Here is a 19,604-nt window from a genome sequence, read left to right on the forward strand (position 1 = left end):
ACACAGAGATCTATTAACATCCACAACCAAAACCTGACATTAAATTCTGCTGGTTCATTTTTCTGTCTTAATCTGAAAATACATAATTTTATTGTTTGCAGAAATACCACCGAAAGAAATATAAAGAATTTAAATTCAAGTTGAAGATTTGATTTATATCAGACAACTTAAATACAGAATATTTATTGCATCAAAATAAATACAATATTTTGTGACTTCTTACTTTTTCTGTATTTGCGTCTCAAATAGATGATGATGATGATGCACACAACCAGAATCATTGGCATTAAGATGAACCACCATTTCGGATTACCTACAAAAAAAAAAAAAGAATGAATAAATAATTAAAACAACAAATAGTTTATAAGGACATTGTATTGTATTCTAATGTCTTTAGCACACTCTGAGGAAACCCAATACACAAAAATAATGAACTCAAAGCTCATCATTTAGTCATTTAATGTCTGTTAGAACATGTTTTGTAACTCCTATGAGTTAAATGATATTTGTTGGTGCGATAACTCACTTTTCAAGGACTTGATTTCCTTGTGGGGGTTGAAGACACTGTCACTACTTTGGGAGCTGATTGGGTTTTCAAGTACACAGCTAAATGACTGCTCCACTTCCTCCTAGAAAGGAGAAAAACAAAATTGGCTGAAAGCTCATAAACTAAATAAACCCGTTTTTTTGAGGAGCTCACTTTCATGGAGGCTTTGTGGATTTTTTTTTTTTTTACAGATTAACAACAGTACTATGGCTACTTAGTCAGTCAGTCATCAGCTTTTCAACATACATTTTATTGTTGAGACCAACTATGTGGTCAGACAAAGGTAGGTCTTCATGTTAAACCAACAGCCGAACCACAAGGCTTCCTTTGTCTTCTGAAGAAAAGAACAACAGCAGTAGACTCACACTCACATAGACCCCAACTCCCAGCATGCCTTGCATTTCACACCTCCATGTGAAATCCAGGAAAGCCAGTCCTCACTACAACACAGTAAACCCAGTGACACAGCAGCTTGGCTTTTTCCATTGTGACTGTGCCAGAGGAAGCATTGCTCCTCTGAGTCAGTTTGCTTAGGAGGCAAACAGCTCACATGCTTTTCCCTAAGTTTGGAGGCTCCTTGCTGGACGCGACTTCACCTCTGTGTTTAGCCAAACACAAATCACTGGATCCGAAGGAGAGGCCGCTGCCGCAAACACAGCGCTTTCAACCTGCCTGCAGAGGGAAGAAAGGATGCCCTGCTGCCTTCTGACAAGTCAACTCCCGGCCACTGTGTTTGATTGCTGCCCTGATGGAAAGCCAGCCACCGCTACCATAACCTTCGAGGACAGAAGATGGAACCGCCAGAACCACACTGGACCAAGAACCAGGCCGGACATCTGTGAGACCTTTTCACATACCTGATCGCTCTTTGGAGAGACAAAAGCTTAAGCAATAACTCACAATACAAACTACCTCTGCCCACACACACTCACATCCACACACCACGTCCCTCTTTGACACATCTGGCGGTCAGATAACGTGAGATGTGTTGAGGGGACTTAAATTTAGTGCATAGACACCAGCCACCAGTCGTGATGTGACTTCCTCCAAAAGTCACATCACCATCTTGCCTCGCACACACACACATCATATGTGCATAGCCATATGTAACTGCTGCTTTGTGTTTTTAGTCTTTAGTCTTAGTCTCTTTAGTCATAATCCACTATTTAGCACGTCAGCAAGATTGAATTATCTGGTGTAAATTATAATATTTATGTATTATGTTTATCAATTTATTTAGTCCTTCCCTCCTTCATTGGGGGTGCAAGTAACAGGTGGGCTACCACTCTGTTCTCTGCTTGGAGAGCTACTCTGGCTTTGGCTACCAGCAGCAGAGTTGATACTAAACTCTCCTTAGGTCCTAGTTTGTTGTTGATTACGTATAAAAAAAAAAAAAACAGCCACTCTGAATAGGTGCGTTTTCAGGCGGGATTTAAAAGGTGGAGACAGAGTCAGAAGTCTGAATGTCTGGTAGGAGAGAGTTCCATAGGCGGGGGGCAGATTGGCTGAAAGCTCTTTCTTGACCCCATGGTGGTTAAGTTGGCAGATTGTGCAAAGAGCTGGTTGGCAGAGGAGGATCGTAGAGTTCGGGAAAGTGTGTAGATGTAGATGTGAATAAGTTCAGAGAGATATGATGGTGCCAGGTTATAAAGGATCTTGAAAGTGAGGAGCAGAATCTTAAAGTCAATGCGGGATTTGATGTGTTCAATAAAGGGAGTTCTGGTTATGATACGAGCGGCTGCGTTCTGGACCAGTTGGAGTTTGTGAGGAGATTTCCATGAAGACCAAAGAGGAGAGAGTTAAAGTAGTCCAGACGAGATGTGATCAGGATGTTTACCAGGATAGCGGTGCAGGTTGGTGAAAGTGAGGGACGGAGACAATTGATGTGGCGTAGATGGAAGTATGCAGACCGAGTAACGTTATTGATGTGGGCTTCGAAAGATAATATGCTGTCCAGGATGACACCCAGGCTCTTTACCTGAGGGGATGCAGGAACAGTGGAATTGTTGATGGACATGGAGAAAGTGTTGAGTGTTGATCTGGTACAGATGAGGTGGACCTTAGTTTTTTCGCCGTTGAGTTTAAGAAAATTGAGTTAGAGCCATGATTTAATTTCCAGTAAGAAGTAGGGGTGTGTATTGGCAAGAATCTAGCGATATGATATATCGCGATATATTGCGATACTGTAGGAACAACGATATATTGAGTTTCTTTGAAAGAATTTAATTGTAAGAAAACTGTAGCACATACAATGCTGTTACATGCTTAACATCAGCTTGTTGAAGAAATACAAGCAATTGCAGGATTTTGAAACAAATGAAAAAAATTAGTTAACAGATTTCTTGACTCTGTTAAAAGGTTATCCCTTAACTGTAATAAGCAGGTTCAAATTTCTGAAGTTGAAAAAGAAAATGCAAAGTCACTGCAACATCTGCTCTTTATGTGCAGGCTGAAGAAATTAATATCTGCCTTTCAGTAAAAGTCTCAAATACTTACTACTAATTTGTAGTATTGCCCGAGGGGATCATCCCTTTGTTCCCCGGGTCTGACCGGCATGTTCCCCGCTTTGTATGTGACCGGGGAACATAGGGATGATCCTGTCTACAGTTAGCCAGTTAGCTGTGTTAGCAGCCGAGTTAGCAGATGAGTTAGCCGCCGAGCTAGCAGCTGAATTAGCCGCCGTGCTAACAGCGGAGTTAGCCGCTGAGCTAGCAACCGAGTTAGCCGCGATCGGGGATCATAGGACCCGGGAACATAGGTACGCTCCCTGCCCGAGTACTTGACTCTGGCGTTGCAGAGTTTTCACACCGCATGGCTCTTGTCGTAACTGCCTTCCTTTGTTTTGAAACCAAAATATGCTCAAACATCAGCTTTAAAAGCTGCTGGAGCTGGCTGTAGCCTCTCGTCCTCAGCCATCACCGGTGAACTGTGATAAGTTAGCGGTTAGCATGCAGCTTGCCACAGACTGGCACTCTCGCGGGATCTCGCGGGATTTCATTGTTCCTTTGGCGCGGAGGACATAATGACTGCTGCCAACTAGCGGCCGGAGGTTTAATTGCAGCACAAAAATTAACAAACGCCGTGAATATTTGCATGTTAATTGTTAATAAAAAAATCGATACAGTGCCGTTGAATATTGATACGGTATCGTCAAATAAAATATCGCAATATTTAAGTGTATCGATATTTTCTTACACCCCTAGTAAGAAGTCAGATAGGGCTATGGGGTGGCAGAGTAGAAGTAGGCTTAGTGGAAAGATAGAGTTGGGTATCATCAGCGTAACAGTGAAATTGTATGTCAAATTTCCTGAGAATGTGACCAAGAGGCAGAAGATAAATAATGAACAGGAGGGGGCCAAGGACAGAGCCCTGGGGAACACTACTAGAGAATGGAGAGGAGCTGGATCTCAGGTTCTTAATTTGAATATACTGTGCAGCCAGAGAGATATGATGTGAACCAAGCCAGTGGGATGTCACTGATTCCAATGGAGGCTAATCTGTCCAGGAGGATGTCATGAAAAACAGTGTCGAAAGCTGCACTCAGGTCGAGGAGAACCAGAATGGATAGAAGTCCAGAGTCAGATGCCATCAGGAGGTCGTTTGTGATCTTCATTAGGGCTGTCTCAGTGCTGTGGAGGGGACGGAAGCCTGACTGAAATTGTTCATAGAGGTTGTTGTCAGACAGATCGGTGTGGACCTGAGCTGCAACCGTTCTTTCAAGTATTTTGGAGAGAAATGGCAAGTTAGAGATGGGACGGAAGTTGTTCAAGTCATTAGGATTGGCGCCAGGTTTCTTGAGTGTTGGTGTTATTGCAGCAGTCTTTAGTGATGATGGAACAACACCAGAAGTCAGTGAGGAATGAATGATGTCAGTTATTAACGCAGACAGGGCAGGTAGGCAGCTTTTGACCAGGTGGGTAGGTAGGGGGTCTAACTGGCAGGTAGATGACTTGGATTTATGAATGAGACCACTTATTTCAGAGACAGTTGGTAGTATGAAGCTGGTGAGCGGAGAGCTAGAGGAAGATGTAGGCCAAGAGTGCAGAGAGGATGCAGAGTGTTTAGTAGCAGTCAGTGTCTGGTGGATATTTTCAATTTTGGCATTGAAGAAGGTCATGAAGGTATCACACTGTGTAACTGTGAGTAGATGAGGTGGTAGAGCATCAGGTGGTTTCAGAATATTGTTGAGAGTTGAGAATAGGGCTCTAGTGTTCCCATCAGCTGTCCTGATTAAGGTTGTGTAGTATGTGGTCTTGGCTGAAGAAAGAGCATCCTTGTATTGGAGTATGTGATTATGGTACATTTCTTTGTAGTTCACAAAGAAAGACCCGTTTTTACATAAAGGTACTCCAAACGACGACCTTTAGTTTTGAGCTGGCATAGTGCTGGTGTAAACCAAGGAGCAGAGTGGGTAAAAGAAACAGACCTGTTTTTCAAAAGTGCAAGAGTATTTAGCAGTCCATGAAGTAGTCAGATAGCAGTTCATCCGTAGTGGATACATTGTCTTTGCTGAGGAAGTCATCAATTCCATTGGAGAGGGCCAACAAGTCAATATTGTTAATGTTTCGAAATGTAATATTAGTCTTGGATAATCTTCGATTAACATTGCAGGATATTAACTTGTGGTCTGAGATAGGCAGATCTGAGGCACAGCAGTTATGAGGGGTTACACCAGAACAGCAGATTAGGTCAAGAATGTGTCCTTTGGAGTGTGTTGGAAAGTCAATATATAGCTGTATTCCAAAGCTGTCAAGGCATGAAGTACAGTCCCTTGTAAAAGCATTGTTGATGCTGTCCAAGTGAATATTAAAATCACCCAGCAACAGTAAATTTGGGGACACAGAGCATAAGGTTGTTTAAGAAGGCAGAGAATTTATTAAAAGAACACCAACTACACTTGTTCTGGAGGAAAAGTGACCATAAATGACCTTGTAAGTGGACAGTAGAGCCTGATTTGAGTTGTCCTTGCCCCCTAAAACAATGGGGGAGCCCTAAAAACCTGCCTCGGCAGGTCACCCTGAACTCAAGATCCCATAATCCCCTTTGATTCTCATCCTTCATTGGCTGAGAGACATCTGACATCACTTCCAGTCCCGGTGATGTCACCGAAGCTTCAAAAGGAGAGGCACGAGGCTGTTTTCTCTTTTTTCCCTGATCGTCTGCCTGCAGCTTACGCGCAGGCGGGGTACAAGCTGTCCTTCCGAAACGCCAATGGCTGAAATAAGACGATGACGAAGTTAGCTGGCGGAGATGAGAATTCCCGCGTTCACCTGAATGCATGGATTTAATCTGTTCCACGAGAGCCTGCTGACAACCAGTCACCGCTCTCAATTTATGCCACCCCCCCCCCCCCCCCCCTCTTTCTCTCGCTCACTCACACACACACACACACACACACACACACAGACACACACCTGTTCATTTGTACAAACTTCATACACAGCTGTTGTTAATGTTTGTTTGTTAGTTATAGTGTTAGGACAGTTTATTGGAATTAATAGTTGAATGTAATGCTTTATTACTATTTCCATGACAACTGAGAACATATTTAAAGTTTTAGAATTTCCATGATCTGATTTTTTTATTTTCCACAGGTTTGTTTGTTCATGTTGCTGTTCAGCTTATTTAATTACTAATTATTTATTTAGCAGGAACAATGTACAATACATGTATTGTAGCAGATACAGTTAAAGCTAAACTGTGTAAATAAACTAAACAGCTCAGTCTGGATTCTGCCTCAGCTGGTCACCAACTGATGTCTGAACATGTGAATCAATTTAAAGACTAGATTCTGGTTTATTGTTGCAACAGGATTTATCTGTTAGTGATGTAAAAAGGAGATACTGGGGGTCTCCAGGAAATTAACTGGTTTAGAGTGGCAAGGTATGGTGAGTGTGTCCCTATTTAAGAACACTGATACATGGAGTTATCTGATTTATTACAGCTGTGGTCTGCAACAATAACACAAATAAAGAAAACAATCAGTTCACTACCATAAACAGTAGGCTAGCATAACACATTAGCTAAATAAGGATGAATGATGCAAAAAGGCAAGGGAAAACGTCAGCTCTCTCCCGCATGGAGAACGAGAATTGCACAGGTGTGGTGCGTTCAAGAATGTCTGTAAAACTCAGCTGCGTTCAATAACATAGGACAAATGAAACCTACAATGCAAACAGACTATAAACAGGTAAATATCACTCAAAACAATGTGGGCTTTCTAACACGATGAGACTCACAAACATCATTATCATGTGTATACCTTTGTTATTTTGTGCTTGTCAGTTGAATTCCACCTCTTGTCACCTGCTGTCCACCAGTAGGTGACTGGTTCAGCTCCTGTGATGTTGCCATCACAGGTGAAGACACAGTAGGTCATCTCACACGATATGGAGACAGTGGGTTTAGGGACAGGAGCTGATAGAAAATTAAACAAAAAGACATTTCCTTTGAATTTAAGGGAGTTTTAATAAATAAATCCAAACTTCAAAACACATTTCCTCCACTTACAGATAACCAGGAGTTGAGTCTTGCTGGTTTCTTTGCCATTTATCTCTGCTGTGTAAATGCCGCTGAGGTCTGGAGTCAGTCCTGTGATCGTCATCACTCCAGTTGAAACGTCCAGCGAACCACGATCTGTAAAAATGTACAAATTTATCTTCTAAATGAGGATTTTTAATCATCTTACAGTATGTTATCAGCTGGAGCCACTTATTTCCAGTGTTGGTCAAATCACAGTTAGCATTGATTGTATTTGTCAAATGTAATGGGTCATACTTCTTATAAAACTCAACCCATGCAGAAAACAAATTACAAACTCCTGAGTTATGATACAATCCATTCATTTAGCGTAAATCAGATAAACCTATTACATACTGTAAAAGAATCACTTGATATGCAATTAATTTTCAGCTTCAAATATTTCAGACCCCTAATTACCTCCAATAAAAATCTCAACTGAAAAGTATCAAAGACTTCAAACTAATGAGTAAAATCATTGATCTCTGACTACCAATTAAATGTGTACCTTTGAATTTTCCGTATGAGAAAGTTTGGTCCCCATACCACTGCATGGCAATATTATCACCATGTTTCCACCTTATACTGGTGATGAGTTTCGCCTTTTGCAAGTCTGGTGTGAGAACAACTTCATCATCAATTTTCCTGTAGAGTGGTTCTTCTGCAAAATATCATAAAAACAAATTTCTCTGTTTAAAGTCAAGATGAAATGAAAAATGCCTTTTTAACCCTTTAATCCTAACTTATTATTATTATTATCATTATCATTATATCAAAATTCTGTTGTGGTACACCCAAAAAAAAAAAAAGTAATATCTAAATTAAGTGTGTCCAGAGTCATAGCAGATTAGAGCTTGCTTGTTTAAAGTACAGTTGAATATTACTGTTATTTGCACTATATCATTGATGCACTTATATGAAGGTGATGGAGTGTACTAAAATGTTGTTTTAAGTATGAAGCTCAGCAGTACACCAGAAGTTTGAGCTCTACAGATGTGAATGTATTATGTGAGGCGTTATTGAACAAATGAGACTCATGGATGTTTTTGGACTAAAACAGACACTTAAACTCAGCAAAATGTATGTTTGGAATATTTCACTGTGAAATTGAATACAGACGCAACTTGGATGACGAACTGAATGCTCCTGTCTTCATTGCTGCTGCATTTTATCCCTATTTTACAGAGTTGTACTTTGTTGCTGTGGTACCAGTTTCTATGACCCGTAACACTGTCATTTTCCTCCTTTAAAACCAAACATGATGTATGCTTAGGCTTGAACCAACCAATAATATCATGACATCCACCCATCAATCAATCTTCAACTTTTAGCTGCACAGACCTAAAATGTATTATGCCACACCAACTTTTCAACATATGTCCTGCCTGTCTGTCCTGTTTTACTCAGAGATGCATAACAAAATGGAAGATCAATATGTCTTTTCATCTGGACTTTAATTATTGAAATGTCTTTTTATTCAACTTTTTTCCTCATTCTGTCTTTTCTGTTATGTAATCCATTATACTCAAAAGAACTATACAGAATCTTTTTAGGGGTGTCAGCGTTAATCCTGAATGTATCGTTTTGGGTTTTTCTTTTTTCACTCACTCAAAACCACCATCACAGATTGATATAACAGTCAACCTCTGTAAACTGTGCACTATGCACAGCATATGTTCGTATGGCAGTAGTCTTGCTGCCGCTGTCATATTCCTACACGGTCTGTGTCAATTGTTGTGACTTTCCTTCATTGTCCCATCACTCTGTAACCTCAGACAAGTGCTGCACATGTTTCTGCACAGTGTTGTGCAGGGGCGGAGCTATAGGGTTGGCTTTCAGGGCTGCAGCCCCCAATGTTTTCTCAAAAGCGCTGAACAAAAAATCTGGTTAAAGCAATTTTTTCTGAACAGTGAATTCAACCAGCTGCTGATTGAATTTGAGTGAGTTTATAACAGTTGTAATTAAAAGTGAAACTTTTCACAAAAGTTACATAGTGAAATGCAATTAAAAATGAATGTAACTTCTTATTTTCATTTATTTATCTTCTGATTTGAAATTAATCTAAAAGTCAAGTTCATGAAGTAACTGTCTTTGCATTATTTGATTTTGAGTTTGTCTTAAATTAGCCTAAACAAGCACTGAAACCTGTTTTTCTTGCTGTAATCATTCCTCCTGTTCATACTGACCATTAGAAGATAATGACAATGTAAGTGATGGAGGACTAAATCCACAGTCCTCTTTCTGTGCAAAAATGTGTTTAAAAGTTGATCTGAAGCTAATATGAAGCTTCATGAAGTCACATCAAGTAGATATGTTTCAACGTTACAGTGTTTTTAGTGCCTCCTTTTGTTACTGTACTTCCACCACAGCTCTTTGATAATGCACTCTGAGATACCCCCATATAGAAAAATAATGAACTCAAAGCTCATCATTTAGTCATTAGGAAAAACATTAAGATGCATTAATACATTAAATGTGTTACAGCAGATATTTGTTGGTGTCATAACTCACTTATGAAGGGGTTGAGGACCTTTTCACTGCTGTTGGAGCTGATTGGGTTTTCAAGTGTACAGATGAACCACTGCTCCTCTTCCTCCTAGAAAGAGAAAAACAATATTAGCTGACAGTTCATTACCAAACAGAGATGTTTGACTTTTTATATTAAATCCAGATTAGCAACGAAGACATCAGGGACAACTCAGGAATGACTCATCAACTTTTCACTATATACACTGTAATCCACTATTAAGCATGTCTGCATTTAATTATCTAGTATTAATACAGTACACTGGTATTCCTGGGTAGGATAAAAAAAAAAAAAAAAAAAAAAAACATATTTTGGCTAGCTTGAACAGCTTTTGGTTTTTTTCTTTGCATCACAAAAAGTAATTAAACTTATAACTAAATATTTCTAACAAAATATGTTTTAATGTTTTATGTAACTGTCAAGCTCATTAAATATTACATTATCTCAACAGCTGCTTGTTGTTAAAAATACCCAACCTTTTATCCTGATGCAGCTCTTGTTATTCCAATTTTTTTTGATTTTCCAGAGCCAAGCCTGCCCATTTCCAGCCTGCTGCTCAGTTTATTTATTTTCTATTTATCAGGAACAACAATACATGTATTGTAGCAGATACAGTTAAAGCTAAACTGTGTAAATAAACTAAACAGCTCAGTCTGGATTCTGCCTCAGCTGGTCACCAACTGATGTCTGAACATGTGAATCAATTTAAAGACTAGATTCTGGTTTATTGTTGTAACAGGATTTATGTGTTAGTGATGAGACTCACAAACATCATCATCATGTGTATACCTTTGTTATTCTGAGCTGCTTGGTTGAAGTCCGCCTCTTTCCACCTGCTGTCCACCAGTAGGTGACTGGTTCAGCTCCTGTGATGCTGCCACTACAGGTGAGGTCACAGTAGGTGTTCTCAGGATCACATGATAAGTAGATGGAGGGTTTAGGGACAGGAGCTGATAGAAAATGAAACAACAGGACATTTCTTTTGAATTTAAGGCCGTTTTAATAATTCAAACCAAACTTCAAACACATTTCCTCCACTTACAGATAACATGGAGTTGAGTCTCACTGTTGACTTTGTTGTTGATCTCTGCTGTGTAAATGCCGCTGAGGTCTGGAGTCAGTCCTGTGATCGTCATCACTCCAGTTGAAATGTTCAGCGAACCACGATCTGTAAAAATACCAAAGTTTATCTTCTAAACGAGGATTTGTAAGGGATACTTAGAAGCATTAAAAAAATCAAACTAATATGCAAAATCTTTTATCTCTATCTACCAAAAACATTGATTTAGATTCAATTTGTACCTTTAAATTGTCGGTAGGATAAAGTCTCGTCTCCATACCACTGCATGGCAATATTAGGTCCATGTTTCCACACTATGCTGGTGATGGGATTCACCACAGAGTCTGGTGTGAGAACAACCTGGTCGCCTATTTTCCTGTAGAGTGTTTTTTCTGCTAAATAAAAAATAAAAACAAGTGTTGGCAGATTTATCTTTTTAAAGTCAAGATGAAATTAAAAAAAATATTTTTAAGATCACATACACAGTCATACTGTGCACCTATTTAATTGTTTTATGTATTGTTTTAAGTATATTCGCTGCAGCAACTTATGCAATGGATACATAAATATATGTAAACAAATAAAATGACAAATGACAAATGACAAATGAGTGAATGAACAAATAAGCAGATGCTGTGATAGTTTAGTCCACTGGTTCCCAACCTGTAGGGGTCAAACCTTCAAAGGACATAGAAAACTAATTAATTAATTAATGTTGTGCTGCTGTGCTTGTTATAATTTTATCTGGCTTCGTATTTGCTTTTCAATTAATATCGTATACTTGTATCTCTCTGGACCGATAGTACTTTTATAAATTAAACCATCTGAAAAGAAAAAACCTCCTGACTGCTGTTTTAAGACTAGAAATGTGAACTCATCTTTTTAACATATAGGCCTACTAACCACTACATTTATGTGTGTTATGAAATTTGATTTAATGCTTAAATACACATTTTATTGATACAAAATAGGAGAACATAACGTGACCAAGCGCCTTAGGTAACTTCCTACACTCACTCTACTCCAATTATTGGGGACAAATACCCCTTTAAAACCTCTTACAACTCATCGTCACATCACATAGTCATAAACAGAATTTATAAAACTGTTCACAGCCAAATATTCACAAATGTACATTTGCTGTTAGCACTGAAGTCTCTACATATGGTCACATTATAACAGAAACTAGACTTATCCTACATGACGGTGTGACTACAAAATTAAAATTGAAACCTAAAAAAAAAGAAAAGAAAAAAAAACACAAAGCATGCACAGAAATATATGACATTATGAAATTTATAACGTCATTATAACTTCTCTCAACATGTCAGTTACAGAAAACACTACTTAACTTACCGCTGGCTCTCACTGCGGTTCAAGACAGAAAGAAAAATATCCACATTTTATGTTCTCAGTTAGGCTTCAGTAGGAGTAAGAAACGTAAATTATTCTGATGATATTTTAAATACTTCAAAATGAAACAGACTGTAAATGTAAACCTGAGTTCACAGTTAAAGGCTTCAAATGTAGGCCTACATTTTCTATTGATAATGAAGTCACTAAATGTGATCACATAACGGAAACTAGACTTGTCCTACATGACGGTGTGACTACAAAATTTATATTGAAACCTAAAAAATAACACAAAGCATGCACAGAAATATATGACATTATACAATTTATCATGTTATAATTTTTCTCACCATGTAAAAAAACAGATTAAATAATCCAAAACTTACCGCTGGCTCTCACTGCGGTCCAAAACAGAAAGTAAAATATCCACATTGTATGTTCTCATTTAGTCTTCAATAGAAGTAAGACACGTACATTCACCGTGATTCTGGTGATATTTTAGAATATTTCGAGTATAAAGACATTTATTAATGTTTTCACAGAGTTGAAAAGTAGGAAACGGTGCTGCTGACGCCTAATGCTGAGGATAAAGAGGGAAGTCAGTGTGTGGTAACCCAAAATTTGCTTGACTCTCGCGAGATTTGTTTATTCATTGTGCGCGTTATACAAAATGTGTTTTAAAATGTGACACCGCTGCAGTTGAGTCCTGAGCCCTGATCCATAGAGCAGGATTACCAAATAAAACAATAATATGTCACATTGAGAGATATGCTCAGTAAATCTGAACTACCCTGACAGAATAACAGCCTCATAAATATTGAACAACTGCAAACATATTTGGACAAGAGATGTAATAATTAAATCCATGTGCCTTTAACTGCTGTTTTCCAGGTAGCAAGCACTGTTTTAAAAAGGTTTTGGTTACTGATTAGTACATTTAAAATAATAAAAAGAACGTAAGACATGTTTAGTGGATGTAGGCTATGTCTCGGCGTTTCCCTTTATCTTTTAATAGATTAAGGTCCTGTCTAATTAACGTGGATTGGACTTTATGGAACCGCTGTAGCCTGATCTCATTTGTTAGGCTCACTGAAGTCAGGTGACAATCAGCGCCGCTTTTCTGAGCTCGGTTTATGGAACAGAGCCCGGGTTACATGCAGATCACACGATACACTTTGTTAGAGTTAGGGAAAGATCCAGATTTGGGTTAAAATTATCATTCTCGCGAGATCTTCCACAAATCTAGGGTTACCGTGAGGACAGGAAGCTCCACCCGAGTGTGATCTTAGAGGCAGCTGTCATCGTTTTAGTTTCATATTTTATTATCAGACTGTTCGCAGCGAAGACAAAATGTGAACTTTAACAGCTTTGCAAAGTTTCAGAAAGGGATCATATCAGTTAAAATGACTTAAAGCCATCATTAAAGCTTTTGTTTTTAGCTTCTAAACCAAAGTAAATGACTTCCTCTTTTCTTTGTGCATGTTGTATCATGCTCATGTAAGTATTTTGTGAAAAGTGTCCATTAAAAAGCGCTGTAGTCTGTACTTCCTTCTTCCCCAAAAATCAAACTTCCTGCCGTCTAATCACGTATTCAACATCTTGAATACATGAAGAAAGAATAATAAAAAGAATAATTGTATCGTCCTTGTTCTCATGATTTTACAAATGACCTGATATAATGAGGGACGTCTGTGACTAGCTGTGAATCCTGCACAAGAACCTGATTTAGGGGTTTTTAATATTTTAGTGTCATCATAGGAGTGTTATGAAACAAGAGTCAAGCTTTGAAATTCATCTCGAGTGTCTCATTTATTATAATTCACATGTTGGAGGTTGTTTTCTTTGTCTGCAGGTTACCAGCGTATACACACGTTTGGTTTTTGCTTTTTTATCACCACTGACGTAATGACGGCGGCGGAGGAGGAGGAGGAGGAGGAGGAGGAGGCTGGGGTACCTTCCTCCTCCTCCTCCTCTTCCTCCTCAGGTCAGAGAGCGACTCCGGTGGTGTTGGCTCAAAGTAAAAGTTGTACAATCTCTTTGACTATTTCAACACAACAGCTGGTTTCTTCTCATATTCAATAAATCCTGTTTTGATGACATAATAAATTTTCACATTTATATTATTTCTTCTTCACATTTTTTTACTACAAATAGACGTGCTTTTGATTTAAAACAACTCGGGGAAACTGGAAAGGGGAAAGAGACAGTAGAGACAGTATTGTCATAAGTATCGTCTGGAAACTAGTGGTGTTTTTTCACTTCCACTGAGGTTATTGTTGCTGCACTATACTTGACAGTTGTGTCTTTAGATAGGATGTCATATCACAGTCTCCCCCCATCACAAGCAGTCTCTTTTCAACCTGGTAGTAGGTGGGGAGGTAGACTTTCTGGGTCTTTGGAGATTTTGAAGACCCTCAGCATCTTAGCATAAACTAGCCTAGCTCTGTCTGAAGCTAACGTTTCAAGTTTCTGAGGGCTCAACAAAGTCAATGTTTACTAGTAAAGTTACCTGCAAGCACTTGTTTAGACTCCTCTACCTTCTTGTCTTGTGAAGATGTTTCTTGAAGCTCCGTATTTCTCCTGCCCTTTCCATTTGCTCTGAACTGGCAGCTTCTCTGGTTTCATGCCTGGAGCACAGAGCACAGGTGTGTCCCGCCCTAAACTTGAAGTGTGCACGTATTCGCACCTTTATGGTAAATCCATAGAAAAGGAGAGAAAATGTTGCAGGATGAAACTCTTACCTGAAGAGAGGCATGTTATCTTTCACACTTATAAATTAAAACAGACCACTAAAATACAGTAGGCTACTGTATTCTTTGATTTTGGGTTGCACAATGGCCATTTTGACAATGGTGCACAGCTGAAATGACCTCACTCAGTCTAAAGATTTAATTTAAACATTGTTCAACATCAACCCTTGATCACAAAGCTATGTTATACCTCAATGTTGTTCTTAAACTATCTACCCTTCTCATAGTGAAATACTCTTAGAGCAACACTTATGTGATTACATGAACCATTCAGAAAGAAGGAACAAGAAATTACATTACATTCCTAATACTTCAATACGTTCACTCTTTTAATACAACTTTTTTTCCTCAGAGGTTAATAGGCCAACAGTTAAATACTGTCAATAAACATTAACTCTTAACATAACAATATTCAACGACCCCAAACATTATTTATGCATTTGGTTCAACCATAGTTCAGTTATTGGTCAGAAATGTCCTCTCAGTAGGTCTGTTCAGTCTTCTTTTTGTCACATTGTTTAACTTTTGGTCAGTTTCATGTTGACAGACCCCCACTTACCAAAGAGGTCAGTGCAAGATTCAGGAGTGAAGCAACTCTCCATGTCTCTGCGGGATTCATTGACCTCCCCAGTTTTCAAATGAAGAAAGGTTGTTTTATACATAAATGAAAGAAGAGGATGCAAGTTGTCTTTCATTTTAATCTCACCATGTAACCTTTAACTGAGAGGATTTAATCCTGATTACAAACCAAACTATCAATTATCAATACTATCAATGTAACAGAAAGGGGTCATGGAATATATTTGACCAAATGTATCTTAGACTGTATCCAAAATTTGGTATCAAATGCACGACATGTAACCTCTGCCAAAGCATTTAGGTGTCCAGACGGTGAGTGTGTAAATATATCCACTATAGAGACATCAAAAATTACACAACAGAACAAAAAATACACAAAATCAGAAAAAGATTTTTGATCTATGTGCAGACTACAAACTAACTTTGTGCTGTGTACCAGTCTCTGAGCCTCAATAAAATGTGATATTTTTGTCTCCTTCCTCTTTCGAAAGGATGTCATATCACACACAGTCTCCCCCACATGACCTCACAAGCTGTCCCTGCATTTGCGTCTGAAAAAGATGATGCAAATGACCAGAATCACTCCAGTTATTGGTATGAAGACGAACATCCATTTCCGATCATCTACAAAAAAATGAATTAATCGATAAATAAAACAAGTGAAGGACAATGACAAGGACTGTATTGTATTGTAATGTCTTTAGCTGATCTTTGATAATGCACTCTGAGGAAACCCAATACAGAAACATAATGAACTCAAAGCTCATCATTTAGTCATTTAATGTCTGTTAGAACATGTTTTATAACTCCTATGAGGACATTGAGGACATTGTTGTACTATTGTAGCAGATATTTGTTGGTGTGATAACTCACTTTTCACGAAGGGGTTGAAGACTTTTTCACTGCTGATGGAGCTGACTGGGTTTTCAAGTGTACAGATGAACCACTGCTCCTCTTCCTCCTAGAAAGGAGAAAAACAATATTAGCTGAAAGTTCATAAACCAAACATACTGATTTTTAGAGGAGCTAATTTTTTTTACAGTATGTCCAGATTAACAACATTTAGTCAATGAGTCATCAACTTTTCAACATACATGTAATCCACTATTTAGTATATCAAGACTGAATTATAGTATACTAGGCTCTCTGTGGATTTCAAATTCAGTTCATCTGAATCATGAGTTGTTCTCAAATCTATGATTTTAATTGAAAGATCATCAAACACTGAAACACAGAAGCACCATAAGGAGGAGTCACCAAAACCAATTTATTACATTAGCATGTTCACTGAATGAAGAATATAAAAATAAAATGTACATTCCTCAATAGAAATATTTGCCATTTGTTTAGTTTTTTGCAGACAGAAACTTTATCTATAAACAAAACAAGCATCTCACAATTTTACAGCTGTTTAGTGAAACTGAATTGTATGCTGTGGATTAAACAGCTTTTGCAGACTTTAATGTCTATCTATAGTCTATTGCTCTTACCATGACACTTGTGAACATATTTAGAGTTTTAAAAGGTTTAAACTTGTTCCATAATATATTTCAATGTTTTGTGAAACCATGGCACTGATATAAAATATATTATCAATAGCTGTCAGTTAATTAGATAAAAATGAAAATGCCCTAATTTTATGACTTTCCAGAGTCAAGTCTTTCCATTTCCATGATGTGAAATGTTTATTTCCTGCAAGTTTGTTCATGTTGCTGTTCAGTTTATGTAATTATTTATTCACTATTTAATTTAATGCAAAATATATGTACCACATTGATATATTATATAATGATTTAGTTTATAGTAGAAATATTCTAACCTGTATCAAAAGCCTAAACTGCACAGTGATGAGACACAGACAAACATCATCATGTGTATACCTTTGTTATTTTGTGCTGATCGGTTGAAGTCCACCTCTTATCACCTGCTGTCCACCAGTAGGTGACTGGTTTGGCACCAGTGGTTCTGCCAATGCAGGTGAAGACACAGTAGGTCATCCTTTGTTGACACCATATGTAGAGGATGGGCTTAGGGACAGGAGCTGATAGAAAATGAAACAAAAAGACACTTCTTTGAATTTAAAGCCATTTTGATCAACTAAAATGGACTTAATGCAAATTTCCTCCACTTACAGATAACCAGGAATTCAGTCTCGTTGGTTTCTTTGCCGTTGATCTCTGCTGTGTAAATGCCGCTGAGGTCTGGAGTCAGTCCTGTGATCGTCATCACTCCAGTTGAAATGTTCAGTGAACCACGATCTGTAAAAATACCAAAGTTTATCTTCTAAATGAGGACTTCCTAGTTCCATTCATTTATCCTCTGATAATTATGTAATTAAGGTATTTAATTGGGGTCAACAGGGTTAATCAAAGGATAATTTGATGGATTGCCAGCATATACAAATGTTTTGGTTGGTTATCTGCCCACATTTTTTATTTTATTTTATTTTATCAAAACACAAGTAAGTGACAACTTGTTTTACCATATATGTCTAAAGTAGGAATGTGCATGAGCCCATTTTTTCATAGTCGACTAGCCAGTGGGTATAATTGACAATCTTAATCTATATATTAAAAACATAACTTTAAATTAATGTGGAAAATGAGGGTAAATGATTCTAATCATTAATCTCTGGTTACCAAACACCTTGATTTAGACTGAAGTCGTACCTTTGAAGTTTTGGTTGGAGAAAGTTTTGTTTCCCTTCCACTCCATGGCAGTATTATTTCCATGTTTCCACGTTATGTTGGTGATGGGATTCCCATCAGAGTATGGTGTGAGAACAACTTTGTCCCCTACTTTCTTGTAGAGTGGTTCTTCTGTAAAATATAATTAAACAAATCCAAGTGAATGTATATTTCTCCGTTTAATGACTGAAATGTATTTTTCTTTAATCAAGCGTGTCCTGTTCTAGTTTTAGTAAAAGCTAAATAGAAAGTAAAGTGCAAATTACATTGTTTGCCTCTAAAATGCATAGAGTCACATATAATAGAAATAAGTAGTAATGCTATATTAGACACTTTATGCCATTTTTCCCCAGTGGTCATTTTGTATTGGAGCAAAAACATCCCCTCCATCAATCCAAACAGCATTTCCGTTGTAGACCACCATTGAGATTGAGATGTCAGCATGACTGTTAACAATACACCTCAAACTGCAACAAGGTCAGTTATGACTCTTTATATTATGAATTCTCGATCCATGGAGGTTTTATATTTGTAAAACTAGATATTATCCTGTGAATGATTTCTGTTGACTGCTCATTCTATGAAATACTCCCATTAACATTAGCAATGTCCCCACACCAACACATTTTGGATAGATGGATCCTGTTACATTACTGACAATGTTAATTCTGATTTTTCTCTTCACTGGAAAAAATGTATTGTTTGGTTTCCATTATAACAATTGCAAAAACCTCAAAGAATTATATATAATAAATTTTAATTTTATCAGAAGTCCCTTACATACAAAATTACATACAACTAAAAAAAAAAGAAAAAAGACAGCTATGAAACATATTGATTTATCTGCTATGTTTAATGTCTTTCTTTAAAAACTCCCCCTGGTTCTTTTCTTTTTGTACTTTGCTCTGTATTACTCATTGTTAAAATGTCAAGTTGTTTATGAAAAGGAGGGAAAAAAGAGCAGGAAATTGTGGGTGTGCCCCATTTTTACAGGGGGTCCTGGATCTATGTAACCTGCTAAGGATGAACCACATAAATAAAATTAAACCAAATTGATCAACATGTCAGTTAGAAAACTTTAAGTTTAAATAACCAAACTTACCGTTGGCTGTCACTGCAGTCCAGAACAGAAAGTAAAACAGCCACATTTTCCTGTTCTCAGTTAGGTTTCAATAGGAGTAAGAAAAGTAAATTCACAGTGATTTCGATTATATTTAAAGCGTATAGAAATGTATAACTGTATTCAGAAAATGAAAAAGTAGGAAAAGTTGCTGCTGACAGTCAAAGCTGAGAGTGAAGACTGAAGTGACAGCAGCAAAAGAAAGCATGCAGACATACTGGCGCGAAAAAAAAAACTTTCACTGGTTACCCACATCCATGTTGTTGCCTGGCGACAGGTTCCTGCCGTTTCAAGCCACTTCCTGCACAAAAAATGGTCTTAGAAGTTTATCTGAAGCTGCTGTGAAGATTTAGTCAGACCATACCTGGGCCTGTGGTATTACGTCACATACATCAGTCACTTGTCTGACAGGTGTGTAGATGAACTTCTTAACATATTCACAGCTTGAATAAATGAAGCAAG

The 19,604-nt window shown here is 37.8% G+C and overlaps 1 long non-coding RNA gene across 1 annotated transcript; it reads right to left on the minus strand.

The window, feature by feature from the left end:
- Positions 1-17,579: 17,579 nt before the first annotated feature.
- On the minus strand, positions 17,580-19,230 carry LOC128354462 (uncharacterized). The gene is made up of 3 exons (XR_008321048.1): positions 19,125-19,230; positions 18,005-18,154; positions 17,580-17,593 (listed from the first exon to the last, which is right to left on the minus strand). It is a non-coding gene; the product is annotated as an uncharacterized LOC128354462 (long non-coding RNA).
- Between the last annotated feature and the right edge of the window lie 374 nt (positions 19,231-19,604).

Source organism: Scomber japonicus, chromosome 24 (assembly GCF_027409825.1).
Source record: "Scomber japonicus isolate fScoJap1 chromosome 24, fScoJap1.pri, whole genome shotgun sequence".
Taxonomy (NCBI): domain Eukaryota; kingdom Metazoa; phylum Chordata; class Actinopteri; order Scombriformes; family Scombridae; genus Scomber; species Scomber japonicus.